The sequence below is a fragment of the Sitophilus oryzae genome, unplaced genomic scaffold (assembly GCF_002938485.1).
Source record: "Sitophilus oryzae breed Bouriz unplaced genomic scaffold, Soryzae_2.0 scaffold_1396_pilon_pilon, whole genome shotgun sequence".
NCBI classification, from domain to species: Eukaryota; Metazoa; Arthropoda; class Insecta; order Coleoptera; family Curculionidae; genus Sitophilus; species Sitophilus oryzae.
The window spans coordinates 6209581-6225492 of NW_022146055.1; positions in this window are offsets into that span (position 1 = coordinate 6209581).

Sequence of the window (15912 nt, forward strand, 5' to 3'; positions counted from 1 at the left end):
TAGGGTGTAGAGGTTCAATAAGAAGGATTTTTCGAAATTCCAGTTCCAAGTGGGTGAAACCACCCTCAAATATTACAATATTTTTTTATTTAAAAACGGTCAAGTTTCCGAAAAAAAACGCTTAAACACGTATATTTTATTTTGTTTTTTTACATATTTTAAGATTTTTTAAAAATGTATACAGGGTGTTTTGAAAAATCTAATCATTGAATAATCACGATTCTGCTTAAAGCGCTTGACGTAAAAAGCTGATTTTGGAAAACAGATTAACTTTAGGGTGTAGAGGTTCGATAAGAAGGGATTTTTCGAAACTCGAATTCTAAGGGGCTGAAACTATCCCTCAAATATTAAAAATTTTTTTATTTAAAAACCGGTGAGTTTTTCGGAAAAACTCTTAAACACGTATATTTTATTTTGTATTTTGTTTTACATATTTTAAGATTTTTTATAAATTTATACAGGGTGTTTCATAAAATATGACCATTGAGTAATCACGATTCTGCTTAAACTGCTTGACGTTTAAAGCTGATTTTTGGCAAACGGATTGACTGTGGGGTGTAGAGGTTCGATAAGGAGGGGTTACCGAATCTCAAATTCCAAGTGGGTGAAAACGCCCCTCAAATATTACAATATTTGTTATTTAAAAAACGCTTAGTCTTTCGGGAAAACGCTTGGACAAGCATAATTTATTTGGGTTTTTACATATTTTAAGATTTTTTAAAAAATCGTACAGGGTGTTCCAAAAAGTTAGGTAACTTCTTAACCACGATTCTACTTAATCTGCTTGACGTAAAAAGCTTATTTTTGGCAAACGGATTTTTCGAAAGTCAAATTCCAACGAGATGAAACTACCCCTCAAATATTACCAAGTTATATAATAATATCGCCATATTGTTTTTTCTCATGCTGACATAAATGTGAGAAAATTTTATCCAGTTTGTATGTTGATGGAAATTCTTGCTTTGCTTTATCATCACCATTACAAATGATTAATTCTACGCGAACGAAGTCGCTGGTACACGCTAGTATCCAAATAAAATAATTAGATTAATAAACTCAAACATTAAATAATAAGTTTATTGTTAATAATATAACGAGTGTCCCAATAAGAATCGGTTTCGGCTGTATCTCGGAAAGTATTCGCGTTATTAGCCGTAGGGTCCACGGAAAAAATTACTCACACTCACACAATTAATAACACAGAGACCGTGAGAAATTGCTGGAAATTATTACCAAGTACCTAGAAGGCGCAACTTCTATGGTTAAGAAAATAATATTTTTACAAAATTTAAGCTAAGGTCAGGGCATTGTAAATAATGGCATTATAATGTTAAGTAAAGCTTGATTTTCATGCGTCCGTTATCCGTTGATACGATGGTCCGATATTAATTTTATTGGCTGAATTTAAAGACTTCCATTGGTTAGAAACGGTTAACCAATCGAAGCCTTTAAATTCAACCAATAAAATTAATATCGTATCTTCGTATCGTCGGACAACGGATGCATGAAAATGAAGCTTAAATCATTTCGGATTTTTTTGTTTAAACCATTTTGCTCTATGTGCTAAAATAAAGTGGTGGAAAAAGGTTAGATCTGTTCTTATTTAAATGTTATAACTTCGGAGTGAAAAATCGGAATCCAACAAACTAAGTCTCATTTAAAAAAGCGTTTCTTACTCTATATGCTCCCTTATAAACAATAACGAGCACTTTGTTTACTCACTTGTTTTGTCGAACTGCTTTAATCCATTTTTGCTTTTGATCAAATCGGCGTGAGAGACTATGAAGATGTTGTTTCGGGAGAGTTGAATATCCGGGAAAGTTGAGATATTGCATGCTATTGCACTCAACAATGTCCTAACTGCACTAGCAAATAACTAAAATACTTAAATATTATGACAACGCCACGATTTCAATATTATTTTAATGCGATTAAATTGATGAAATGCATTCTTGAAATACATTTCGTAAACACAGATCCAGAAAACGTATATTAATTTAGAACACAGCATTATTAAAAACAAATATTATAAACATATTGTAAAACGTTAAATTAATGTAAACTCGAAGTCAAGTAAACAGTTTAAAGTTGAGTGCAATGTAAATATAGTATTTCATTAATTAAACTACCATACAAACAAGAAGTGAGAGGTAAATTCACGAGGGAGCAACTGATATAATTACATCGAAATTTTAATTAACAGTAATTGTCATTTAGTTTTGAATCAAAAACAACCCAAATTTTTAATATATTTATAGTGTTTGGTGAATAATTAAATGGTGATAACAAATTTTAAGATAGTAAAATTCTAGACCTCAAAGAGATCCTTAAGCCTGTCATAAATGGCTGTCTATATACCGGGAGTGTCTCAAAAGTGGCTCACCACTATAACTTTTTTTATTTTTTTTTCAGTTAAAAAAACGAGATTTGGTGTATTAGTATATGACATAAATTAGGATTGATGGATGTATTTTATTCAATTTTTTTCGGTCACTTCCTGTTTCACCGGAAATAACTACAACTTTTAATTTTTAAATGACACCCTCGGTATTTTTTTACTTTATTCGATGGAAAATAACATTCTCAATAGAATGACATATCATATGTCAACTTTTGACATTTTCACATATGGACTATTTGACATTATAACTTGCGGTTCGTAACAAAAATTTTTGACTCGAAATACCAAGTGTGTGGTATCAAATTATTCGTAAAAAAATGCTTTTACCGAATATGCTAACCCTTGTTACATTTGAAAAAATTGAGATATGATTAAAAATATGATTTAAGCATTTTCTAATTGGCCAGTGTGTTTTATAAGAGAAAGATATGACTAAAATATAAGGTTTTTGACATATTTAACATTTTCTAAAAATAAAGAACAATTTTTAAATTACAAAAGCTACCTAAATTAGAATTTCCGGTATAACCTAATATGTAGTTAACGTAACTATTGTACTTTAAATAAAATTAAAACTTGATCCAAAATGTTATACAGGGTGAGACAAAATTAATATTGAAAATTGGTCACCTTTAAAAGCAAGTTACTCTTTTATTTTAAATTGAACACACAGTATATTATTCCGATATTCAATGGGGAATTCATGTCTCTTTAAAATACTATTAAGGTTGCCTACCCCTCAAACAAAGATTCTCCTAGATATTTTAATTTATATGATTTAGTGTCCAATCAATCTTTATTTTTTTTTATTAAAATCTAGGTGGCTGTGATATGTCTGACGCTACTTTCAGTTACTTTCAACCCTTGTCTTTCAACATAGCTGTCTGATTAGTCCAACTTTAACAACTAGTTATAATTTTGTGTCAGTTAAAACAAAAAAAAATTCTCAGAAATTTGCCGAAAATGCAAACTTATCCTACATCAGAGAAAATAGATATATGATTCTATTAGTTGGTGAATGCAGTGTGCATTCACAAATTAATAAAATACATAAATGCTCATGATTTTATCTAGTCTGAGCTTTTTATGGGGATATGTTAAAGACAATGTTTACAAAACTCGACCAGCTATTGTCGACAACATTAGAGAAATGACTGTAATTGCCTTTAGAACTAGAACTCCACATAGGTATGCCCTTTAAAATGAAAAGATCTTTTAAAAAGATAATCATTTTATGCAGTTAACAGGAAAGGAAGCATTTTGGGCATTTCATTTTTTATCGCTAATTTTTGTCACAATTACTGGTGTATATGTTTATATCTAGTTTTAATTCTGTAATAACTAAATTAAAATATGTTTTAAACGTATAATTTTTATTGCCGTTGAGTATTTTACTCTACCTCCTTTAATTTTTGTTAAATTAACATAAGGTATATCACAGCCACCTAAAAGATGGAGGAGCTCATTACTGGATGTCAGAAGTAGACGCGGGGCAGACATTGCAAGCGATCATTTTCTAGTGGTGGGTCAACTGAGAATTAAACTTTTAAAAAAGATAGATAAAAATTTTGCAAAAAGACCGAAATATAACATCGAACAGCTTAGAAAACCTAACGAACTCCAGAAATTTAAGAACAAGCTCAAACAACAAAGGGAGAATACTAACGTAGTTTCGTGGAACGAGGCAGCAGACTTGTTTAAAACCGTTGCTGAAGCGAAATTAGGCACAAAACGCATAAAACGCAAAGAATGGTTTAGCGACGATGCTTGGAACTTAATAGAACAAAGAGCTCAGATAAAACAAAGAATAAATACAGCTTCAACTCACGAGACCAAAACTACTTTACAACAACAATATCAAGTATCGAATAGAGCAGTTAAGAGATCAGCCAGAAAGGACAAACGAGCTTGGCATGAACAACTAGCAAACGAGGCACAAAAAGCCGCAGAACAACGCAATATGAGGGAACTGTACAAAATAACAAAACACCTGAGTGGACAACGTAACTTAACAATCACAGTTATTAAAAGCAAAGACGGCAGAGCACTAACATCCTCTGAAGAACAGCTCGACAGATGGAAAGAACACTTCAGCAACCTGCTTAGGCCAATAAGTGAACAAAATTTCGACAACGAGGAACCGAAGCCAACAATCGAAATGCCTATCAACTGCGACACGCCAACGAAAACAGAAATACAAAAGGCTATTAAAACACTTAAGAACAATAAAGCAGCCGGCCCCGATAGCGTCCCTGCAGACCTCCTCAAAGCAGATCCTAGCACAGCAGCAAACATACTGCATCCTCTAATTACACGAGCTTGGGTATCTAACATCATCCTAGATGAATGGAAATAGGGTCTCATTATTAAACTCCCTAAAAAAGGAGATACCTGGTGAGGTATTGTTTTGTTAAACACCATTCACAAGATAATATCCTCTATAGTTCATTTAAGGTTAAACTCCTATATAGAGCCTACTCTGAGAGAGAACCAAGCTGGTTTCCGACCGAACCACTCGTGCATTGACCATATTAATACATTGCGCATTATCATAGAGCAGTCAATAGAATTTAGGTCACCTTTATTCTTATTATTCATAGATTTCGTCAAAACTTTTGACAGTATCCCCCATGCGATGGTATGGAAAACTCTAAAAGAAAACGGTGTTCCGGAAAAACTAATTAATATAATCAAGTAACTCTACAGAAACACAGAATGCAATGTGCTGCACAACGGTAGAACCAGCGACAGTTTTAACTTAGGGACAGGAGTAAGCAGGGTTGCACATTTTATCGCCGCTTCTATTTAATATCGTGCTCGACAGCGTTTTGACTAAAGCCACAGCAAACATTAGGGGAGTACAATGGACTCTGACATCGCATCTGACGGATCTTGATTATGCTGATGATATCTGTCTCACAACGCAATCCTTCAAAGACATGGAAGTGATGCTCAGACGGCTAAAAACAGAAGCAGACAAAGTAGGATTAAGCATAAACGTCGACAAAACAAAGTCAATGCGCATTAACACAAATAACAACACTCCATTCAATGTAGGAATCAAACATGTCGAGAATGTAACAGAGTTTACTTATCTGGGAAGTATTGTAACAGCAAACGGTGGCGCAGACGCGTATATTGTTAGCAGGATCAGGAAGGCGCAGCGAGTTTTTGGACAAATAAAATCAGTTTGGACCTCCCTTCAACTCTCCATAAAAACAAAATTAAGAATATTTAATTCCAACGTCATACCAGTTTTATTATATGGGTGCGAGACATGGAGAGGGACAAAAATATCCATCAAGCGTCCACAGGTATTTATCAATCGCTGCTTGCGGAAAATACTTAAAATCTTTTGGCTAGACACCATACGTAACACCGACCTGCTTCATCTTACAAACCAACAAGAAGTAGGATTAAATCCGCAAAAGAAAATGGGGTTGGATAGTTCACACCTTGCGGAAACCTGATAGTAATATAGGGAGATCAGCGTTGGAGTGGAATCTCCAAGGAAAAAGAAAGCAAGGACGACCTGCTCAAACATGGAGACGTTCCATACTGGATGAGCTTCAACAAGTAGGGTCAACATGGAAGGAAGCAAAAACAACTGCCAAAAACAGAACCCGATGGAGAGCTTTCACTGAAGCCCTTTGCTTCGCGTAGGAGATATAGGATCCTATATATAACTATATATATCACAGCCACCTAGATTTTTTTTCAAATAATAAAGATGTACTGACGCAAAACGTCAAAATTAAAATATCTAGGAAAATCTTTGTCTGAGGGATAGGCACCCTTAATAATATTTTGAAGATATATGAATTCATCATTGAACACCGGGAATAATAAACTGGGTGTTCAATTTAAAATAAGGTAGTAACTTGCTTTTAAAAGTGACTAATATTCTATATTAATTTTATCTCACCCTGATTAACTTTTCGGATCAAATTTAAATTTTTAATTTGATTTAACATACAATGGTTACTGTAATTAAATATCAGGCCATACAAGGTCGACTAAAATTTAGGTAGCTGTTATTGAAATTTAAAATTTACTCTTCATTTTCACAAAATGTGAAATATGTCAAAATCCTTACATTTTAGGTATATGCTTCTTAAATAAAAATCACCCTTATTTTTTTCCTAGAATCCGAAAATCAATTAATATATAGGGTGTTCCGTTACAAAAAACAGAACTTTGATATGTAACTTTTTTGGAGACACCCTGTATAACTCTATATATTTTTATAAAATGCTTACAATTTCAATAACTGATCAATAAATAAACTTCATTAAATATTTAGTATTAAAAACATTGATACCCTTGGAGAAATGAAGCTTTAAAATTTTTACTGCAATTTCACAAAATTGAAAATATTTCAAAAACGGTAAGGTTTAAGTATAATAAACCTTAATCAAATTTACCTTTATTTTGATCGTAGAAACTAAAAATGTAATAATATACAGGGTGTTCCGTTTAAAAAAATACAACTTTGATATTTTTTATTTATTTGGGACACTTTGTATCTTGTAAAAATATTTTTAAATTGTAGCTCTAATAGTCCTTCAACGAACCCCAAACTTACAATTTGTAAAAATCTCAACGTTTAGCTACAATACTCCGTGTCGTATGTGGTGAACAACCCTGTATACAGCTGTTTCTTGCGGTAAAAACAAGAATGGATGACACCTAGTTCGTTTGACAGTCAAATATTTATCTAGTAGTCATATTATGTTTAGTTTAATCAATGTTTAAAGAAAAAATAAATTTAGTTAATAACAGATGAATGAATATTTTCACAAAATCATATTTGCCACATTTAATATGTGGATCAAATTGTAATATACTACATGACAAATCCTTTTTTATATGTAAATACAATCTGTTTAGCCGGAAAACATTTTCGTTGAAGAGATTTTTATAGGCTCGGAAAAACATATTTCCTAGGGGGGGCAAAATTCTCGATTTAAATTTAAATTTATTCGTCGGTATGTGAAATTGAAAGAGGTAATAAAATACGGCAGCGAATATAGCCATCATCTACATTTCTGGTGTCGCTATAATAAAGATTTTATATCCATATGCAGCTTGGAATTTCGAGAGGAGGATGAATTTTGAAAAAAAAAATGAAAGGACCCGTAACGCGCATTTGTGATGTTAGATGCCATTTTTCTGGATGTAACGAATGAGTCATCAACTGGTCATCTGCAACAATTTTAGCGATTTTTAATAGTTTGTACGTAGTGAACTTTGTATAAACTTTATTACAATGGGGATTAGTTGTTGAGCTTTCAAGTGTAAAAGCCACAGCGATAAGAAAGAGCCAGGAGTTACGTTTCGTAGGTAAATAAACAGTCCACTCCACCTTTTTAGCGTTTTCTTATTGAATTCGATAATTATTTTTCTGATATTCTAGTCTATTATACCGGGTGCGTCTCAAAAATGGCTCACCCCTGTAACTTTTTTATTTTTTCAGATAAAAAAACGAGATTTGGTATATTAGTATATGACATAAATTATGATTGATTGACGTATTAAAGTGTTTTCGGTCACTTCCTGTTTCACCGGAAATGACTACAAATTTTTATTTTTAAATGGCTACCTCGGTATTTTTTACTTTATTCGATAGAAAATGATACTCTGAATCGAATGACATTATCATGAATACTGTCAACTTTTGACATATTCGCTCTAAAACAAATTGTATTTTAAATTTCAATCTAGACTGTCATGGCTGTGTTAGAAACACTAATTTTTAATCAAGGAGCCTTGGAAAAATAGATCTGATCGTCTAGTGTTATTAGTGTCTTATCCTGGTCGGATCAAAGATGCCCAAATCGTATTTTTAATCATATCTCAATTTTTTTCAAATGGAACGAGGGTGATTCATTAGCATAATTGGAAAAAGTGTTTTTTACGAATAATTTGATACCACAGAGAGTAGTACAAAGTATTTCAAGTCAAATTGTCGTTATGAACCGCATGTTATAATTTCAAATAAACCATATAATATGCGAAAATATCAAAAGTTGACATATGATATGTCATTCGATTCAGAGTGTCATTTTCTATCAAATAAAGCAAAAAAATGTTGCAAAATTTAGACTTTAATTGGATTTTAAATGCAAAAAAAAACAATATGAGAAATAGTGTTAATTTTGTCAACCCTCTAGCTCTTAAAAGGTTAGACCTATGAAAAAAATGCATTCTACCAATTTTGTAGAGAATTTTCTGAGCTTCAATTTTCTATCGGTATTTTTTCGTAGGTGTCATATTTTCCGAGATATAAGCTAAAATGTGTCATAAAAGTGACATTTAGCCCCTCCCCTCTCCTCGAGCTCATGGTATATATTCGGGGACTTTTAACACATATATATCAGCCCAAGTCTAGAGGAATTATTTAAAACCATTTTCAAAACTGTGGGATTTTTTTCCACCGATTTCTCTAATTTAACTGGGCTATTTGATTGTAACAAACACATTTGAAACCCGATAACTTTTTCGCTGCTTATAAAATATTGTCGAAAAAAACAACCCAATACAAAAAAAAATCCGAGTAGAGGGACATGCGATAAAGCCCCAAGGTATTTAATAAAATCTGATTTACACCTAATCGGATATGTGTGCGTGTCACCCGGTCCGATATTCATGAATAATCGGCTGAAACGCGAGACATGTATTCGAGATAATTTAACATGTCCGGTGTCATATTGTGTTCACGTTATCAACATCAAATTGATAATGATTGAATATGCTAACCATATAAATATGAATAAAGTATTACGGGGTGTTTTAAAAAACATGTGCCATCTCCAATGGCGAGATTCCTCACGCAAAAAAAATATATTTTTCATATCAATATATACACACACCGGAAAAGTCTAGGGATATTACAATTTCATCCAGCCATCGTTAGTAATTTTATTATTTGCATTTCTGAAATAATAAAATTAAAATAAACAAATACTTTACAGGACGTATTGGAAATAAAAATGCAAAATTTAACGAATTTTTCAAATTTACCTTGATTTTTATTGAACTCAAGAAAATACACACATATTTTTTATTCTAAACTGTGAATTATAAAAAAAGATAAAACCAATTTTACTTAATAAAGGGTATAGCCTCCTCTACTGTTCATTACAGCCTTACATCGTCTCTCCATGCTCCTGATCAGGTTGTCGATCTCTTCTTGAGGTACAGCCTGCCACGCTGCATTCACGGCCCGAACCAGATCCCTACGAGTTTTACGAGGCATACCCATTCTCAAGATTCTTCTTTGGACTGCGTCCCATACGTGCTCGATGGGATTGAGGTCAGGAGATTGGACCGGCCAGGGTAAGATGTTTAATTGATTAGCATTGATAAACTCACTTACCATTCTGGCTGTATGAAGCCGTGCATTTTCATGCATGAGAATGAAGTTTCTCCCGAAATCATTGGCATATGGTAACACGAGAGGCTCAAGAATTATATACGATGTGATTCCTGTTAGAAACCTTTCAAGAAAAAAGAGATCGGTTTTCGGCCTAACTGGACTCCTCCCCAGACCATAACTGTTCCACCTTGATAAGGATGCACTTCCTGAACATGATCCAACCGAATAAGATTTCCCGGTTCTCTCCATACCCTAAGCCTTCTCGAATCCGGATGAATTCAAAGCGTGACTCATCCGTGAAGAGAACATTGGCCCATTGTTCATTCGACCACTGAACATGATCTTGAGCCCACAAATATCGTACCTCTCGATTTCCTCTCGTTAAGGGTTGAGCTCTCCAGGGGCGTCTGCTTCTTAAGTTGACCTCTCTTAATCTATCGCGAACAGTGTCAGGACTAACGGTTACATTATGTGTTTCCTGGAGAATTAAACTAAGCTCTGGTGCTGTAAGAGTCGGTCGGCGTCGAGCATTTAATTGTAAAAATGATCTTGCTGAGGGGTAGTAATGCGGGTGTACTTTCACGGTAGCGTGCACTTAATCGCGATATTACACTTTGCGTTGCATTTAATGCTCTAGCTACCTCGATTTGACGCATTCCAGCTTCGAGCATACCCATGGCCCTTAGCATTTCGTCTCTGTTAAGATGTCTACGCTCCATAATGTCATTTAATACTAAACAGAGTTATTTGAATGAATTCTGGCCAGTTATCATAAAAACATAGCCAGTACAGGTTAAATTCGAACAATTAATGCTAGGTGCTTTTTATAGATTTGACAAAAAATGCACAAACACTTCTGCAAATATCCCAAATTTAGAAATAACTAGTGTGACTACTTCGTTTCAATCGAAGTAGAAAGAATCGGCCTACAAATATGTGGTTGTTTATTCAAAACATTTATTTTTAACTTTAATAAAATGATATCCCTAGATTTTTGTGGTGTGTGTATTTTGCTTGGTTTTATAGCTACAGGGGGTTCAAGTCTTAATTTTTTCTTCGATTTATTATAATTTTCTTCCTTAATGCCAAAAAAGTGTCGACAGATTCATTTTTCTAATAAAAAATTAATAATAAAATATTTTTCCTTTTACAGAAACAATCCGAGACGCCCTGTATAATTTATCTAGACATTTTATAAAATACCTAGGAGAATTTTATACAGGGTGGTCGGAATTGTATTCGGAAAAATTCAGTAGTACAGTACATCTGCTGGATCTGTGTCTATGAAAGGAATGCGGACAAAAAATATTTAAATAAAGAGCAATATATTTTATACGTCGATTTGACGAGTGCGTCACCGCAAATCGCTCCGCCCACTCATTTTATTGGCTACTTGCAAATTTGTTTAATTTTTATTGATGGGACGCGTCGTCTATTTTTTTACGAAAAACATCGAGAGAATATCGTTTCCCCTCTGACGGATACCTCGTAGCTACAGAACGGACAGACGTACTGTATATTCTACAAATAAAAATAATTAAAAAAATGTTGAAAAAAAATTGAATGAAAATTGGTGTCTGGAAGTTTTTTGCCGGAAATTTTGAAATGTTTTTGTGCTAAAGATTCAGCAGAAACTGTTTTATTGTATTTTTTTCTAGAAAAATTGATGATTTGCTTCAAAAAATAAAAAGTTTCCAAATTTATCTCTTTAATCGAATACCTATTTCAACATCTTTTTTTTTGTAAATAATGACATGTATTTACTATTTCAATTCCAAATATCTTTATATCTTTATCGGTATACAGATTGTTAATTTGTTTATTACTCGCGACAAGAGATTTATGGTTGAAATATGGCAACATTGGCCCGCTCGTCGATAAACGACGCGACGGGACGAGTCGGCAGAAAACCCTATAAGTTCATACGTTCTCAATAGGCAGTGTTGCCATTCTCTTCCCCTATAAGTAACTGTCAAGTTAACAACCTGTATATCTCAGTAGCTCCATACAGGTACGGATAAAAAGTTACTACACTTCAAATCAGTTAAAAACATGTAGATGGCGCCCCCTGCAATTAGGAGTCATATTAACATCGGAATCAAGTAGTATATAGTTAATAATTGCTAACTATTTAAATTAAAGTAAGCCTTAACAGTAAAACATATATTTTTCGTTTCAAATAATTTTCAGTATTTTTGACAAGAAAGTGGTAATCACACTTTACGAAATTATGGAAATATATATAACAGGAATAACTAATACTAATGAATATAAATTATTATGCAATTTTCAATAATATTTAACGTTAATTACGTTTTATTTTATTTTGAGAAAGTATAAAAGTTACTAAGAACTACAAACCTGTGCAGTTAAAAAAAACGATAAAGTAAATGACAATACCGTATGATCGAAAAAACGGCGTCCATTGGCTTGGAAATAAAGATCGATGACATTCCCAATATGATTTTTTATACAAAATAATAGCGATCTTCATTTCATAGCGATCGCTGACGCCTTTTTTCGATCATATTTGATTAGATATTGTCTATAATTTTGATCCTCCAATGTTCTTAAGGACAATACCTATCACTGGTGATTACTACGAATACAATAACAAAAACAAAATAAATTCATCTATAATATCTATAGAGTATAGAACATCCTCAGAGGATATCTTAAAATGTTAAATCTTCGCTAAACTTCAGTTTGTTTTAGTAAATTAGAAAATATGCACATGTAGACACACTTAGTTAATATCTAATAGTAATTAAACTAGGTTACCTGAAATCCAGAATTGCCCACCGAAGAACCTGACGAACTGGCATGCATCTGCGACGCGCTGGTAGATCCATAGTATTGATTGTAGGAGGTATCCAGAATTTTCTTGTGCGCTGAGGCGTGTGCGCGATAGGCCGACACGCTTAACTTCATTTTCTCCGCATTTTATCGTCACTAATTTACGTCACAACCCTTTTACAGAACACAAATTTGTCAATTATGGACAGTTTACCATGACTTAAGATTTTATAGTATCATGAAGTAATGACCCACAAAGAACTGTCACTGGTGGTCTTTGATTTAATGGTTGCTGCGTCTTCGAAGATTACTGTCCAATATACTGAAAATGAAAAATGTACGTAAACATCTAAACGACATTTTTGATATTCTTTATGTCCATTGTAATATAAAAATGTGCTTATAATACTACTGGTCTTAAACAGCCGCTACACTATCCCCGAAATGTGTTACGAAATATTTTCTGGAAATATTTCGTGAAACATTTCGCAAAACATTTCTGAAAATAGTACGATAAATATAAGCCCGTGTTAATCAATTAAAATTGTTAATCTGGGTTAACAATGAAAAACAAACAACGAATCACGGCAGGTCTCGATCAATTTCAGGAAACGTGGGAACTAATTTTTATAACACGGACTTATATTTATCGTACTATTTTGTTAAATAGTACGAGGAAATCAAGATCAAACGTCGAGGTGGCTTCAGAAGCCTTTTGCCAAGATGGTGCCCAAAGGTCGGTATTTTGTAAATATCTCGAAAACTATGCGTTTTTCGCAAAAATTTGAAGAGAGCAAAATTAAAGATAAAATTTCCTAAAGTCAACCGTTTAGGCACAAAATTCCTGGAAATTTTATAATTTTGCGTAAAGTATGATATACAGAATAGTCAATTTTCCGAAATCAAATGTCGATTAGTGTTCACTAAAGCTAGTTTTATTTTAGTTTCTTCAATTTTGTCATGAAACAGTGGCGTATCATTAATTCGCTTATTAATTTATATATACATAATTTTAATTATTGAAAATGTGTACTTGCTTCCACACCACCGTGTGTCATTAATTCGCTCATTAATTTATGAATAATTAATTGTTGTCGTGCTGGACAGCATTCATTGCGAACTTACCACCAGGTTCAACATTGGTCTGGTTGTACCAAAGATGCCGAAGAATGGGGTTGGAAGAAAACAAAAACAGGCATTACTCCAGTCACATCCTCGAAAGATCCAGCTCCAAAATCCCTATTGGCATTTTTATCCTGTAAATGCAAAACCAACAACTATGGTAAAGCCTGCGGATGCAGAAAAGTAGGATTAAAATGTTCAAAGATTTGTGCATACTGCAATGGAAAATCCTGTGACAACGTCACTGAAGTATCACTCGACGAATCACTGAGAGATGGTGTAGGACTGTCGGGCTGAGTATCAACTCAGACAAAACCGCGATAGTGCCATTCACCAGAAGGCGAAGTCTGAAAAACTTGAAAAGAATCCAACTAGATGGAAAGGAAATACTGCCAACACAGGAAGTTAAATACCTGGGAATAACCCTGGACAGTAAACTCCTGTGGAACAGGCATATTAAGAACACTACTAGCAAAGCCATAAAGGCTCTCATGATATGCAGAAGACTGGCCGGAAATAGATGGGGCTGCTCCCCTAACATTTTGCGCTGGATGTATACCATGATAGTAAGGCCCATGATTACTTATGGAGCAGTTGCCTGGTACACAAAACTAGAGCAACGGACGGCAAGGCTAAACCTATGCAAAGTCCAGAGACTAGCATGTGTTTGCATCACAAGAACCTGTCCAGGCAGCAATGGAGGTCATTCTAGATCTAACACCACTGCACATTGTCATTGGTAGATATGCCAATGCGACAATGATTAGAATGGTCACTAACGGAATTAGTACTGGGAGAATTGTCAGATCAGGGGCTTGGAACACCCTCAAAAGGAAATACCACTTCTGCAACTCCCAGTGGACGATATGCCAAGAACGTACAACTTTGACAAACATGTCAATGTAGTATTGAGCAATAAGGATTGGAAGAGCGAAACACCGCCCAGCAGTTAAAAGACCATACCATAACTTGGTATACTGATGCTTCCAAAACCAATACGGGAACAGGGATCGGGTGTTTGGGCCGAGAGCTAATTACTCGAACCAATGGGCACTTTCAACCCTAGTATCCTACAGGCAGAAATCTACGCTATCGAGAGATGCGTACAACTTATCTTAGATAGGAACTATCGGAAACAAGAAATAGCCATCTTATCTGATAGTCTAAAGGCGATCAACTCAGTATCAATCAATTCGAAATTGGTCAAAGAATGCATAGAGAAGCTGAATAAATTAGGCAAAGAAAACAAAGTCCTCCTACACTGGGTGCCTGCTCACCAAGGGATAGAAGGCAATGAAAAAGCAAATAATCTAGCTAGGAAAGCAGCGAACACTCCACTAACTGAACCAGAACCGTTCTGCTTTCCAAGTGGTAACCAACTCAAGGCGGAACTCAAGAACTTGGAAGATTCCATCCGCAACCTGGAATGGAAATTTTCCAATGGTCTAAGACACTCGAAGAAGTTTCTGAGGGCTTATGATGAAGAAAAATCACAGATCTTCCTGGGTCTGAGTAAGAACAATCTTCGGATTGTCACGGGGTTTTTAACAGGACACTGTCTCCTCAACGAACACCTCAGTAGATTGAAACTAAGAAGAAACGGCGAATGCAGATTCTGTGGGGAAGATGGGGAAACACCAGTACACCTCATCACTGAGTGCGCCGAGATGACAACCATTCGTGCCATGAATTTTGGTACGACTGATATTGGAGATGGAGAACTACCCTCTATAAAACCGTCCCAGATACTGGCTTTTGTCAAAGCCCTGGGACTGTATGATGAGTTATGATTCAAGAGAGGGGGACACAATGGATCTGTAAGGTCGAAGTGATTAACCCCCCTCCCACTCATTCTAAAATTCTAAAATTCTAAAATCACTCGACGAATCCGATGAAGAGGAGTTGGACTTGCCTGTAGATATCCCTCTGGCGGCTGAAGATGAAGAGTTGGACGTATTGAGAGACCACCCTGATGAGCCCAGCACAGCAGACATGATCGACTTTGACATCAATGAGCCAGATCCGTCGGGCTTGTGCAGATAAGTTAAAGTTTTTAATTTATCTAGTGGAGTAGGCCTCCGGGGAAAACACGTTAAAATAAACGCGCCATGTACTTTACCTCTTGGGTGGTGTGGAAGCAAGTACACATTTTCAATAATTAAAATTATGTATATATAAATTAATAAGCGAATTAATGATACGCCACTGTTTTATG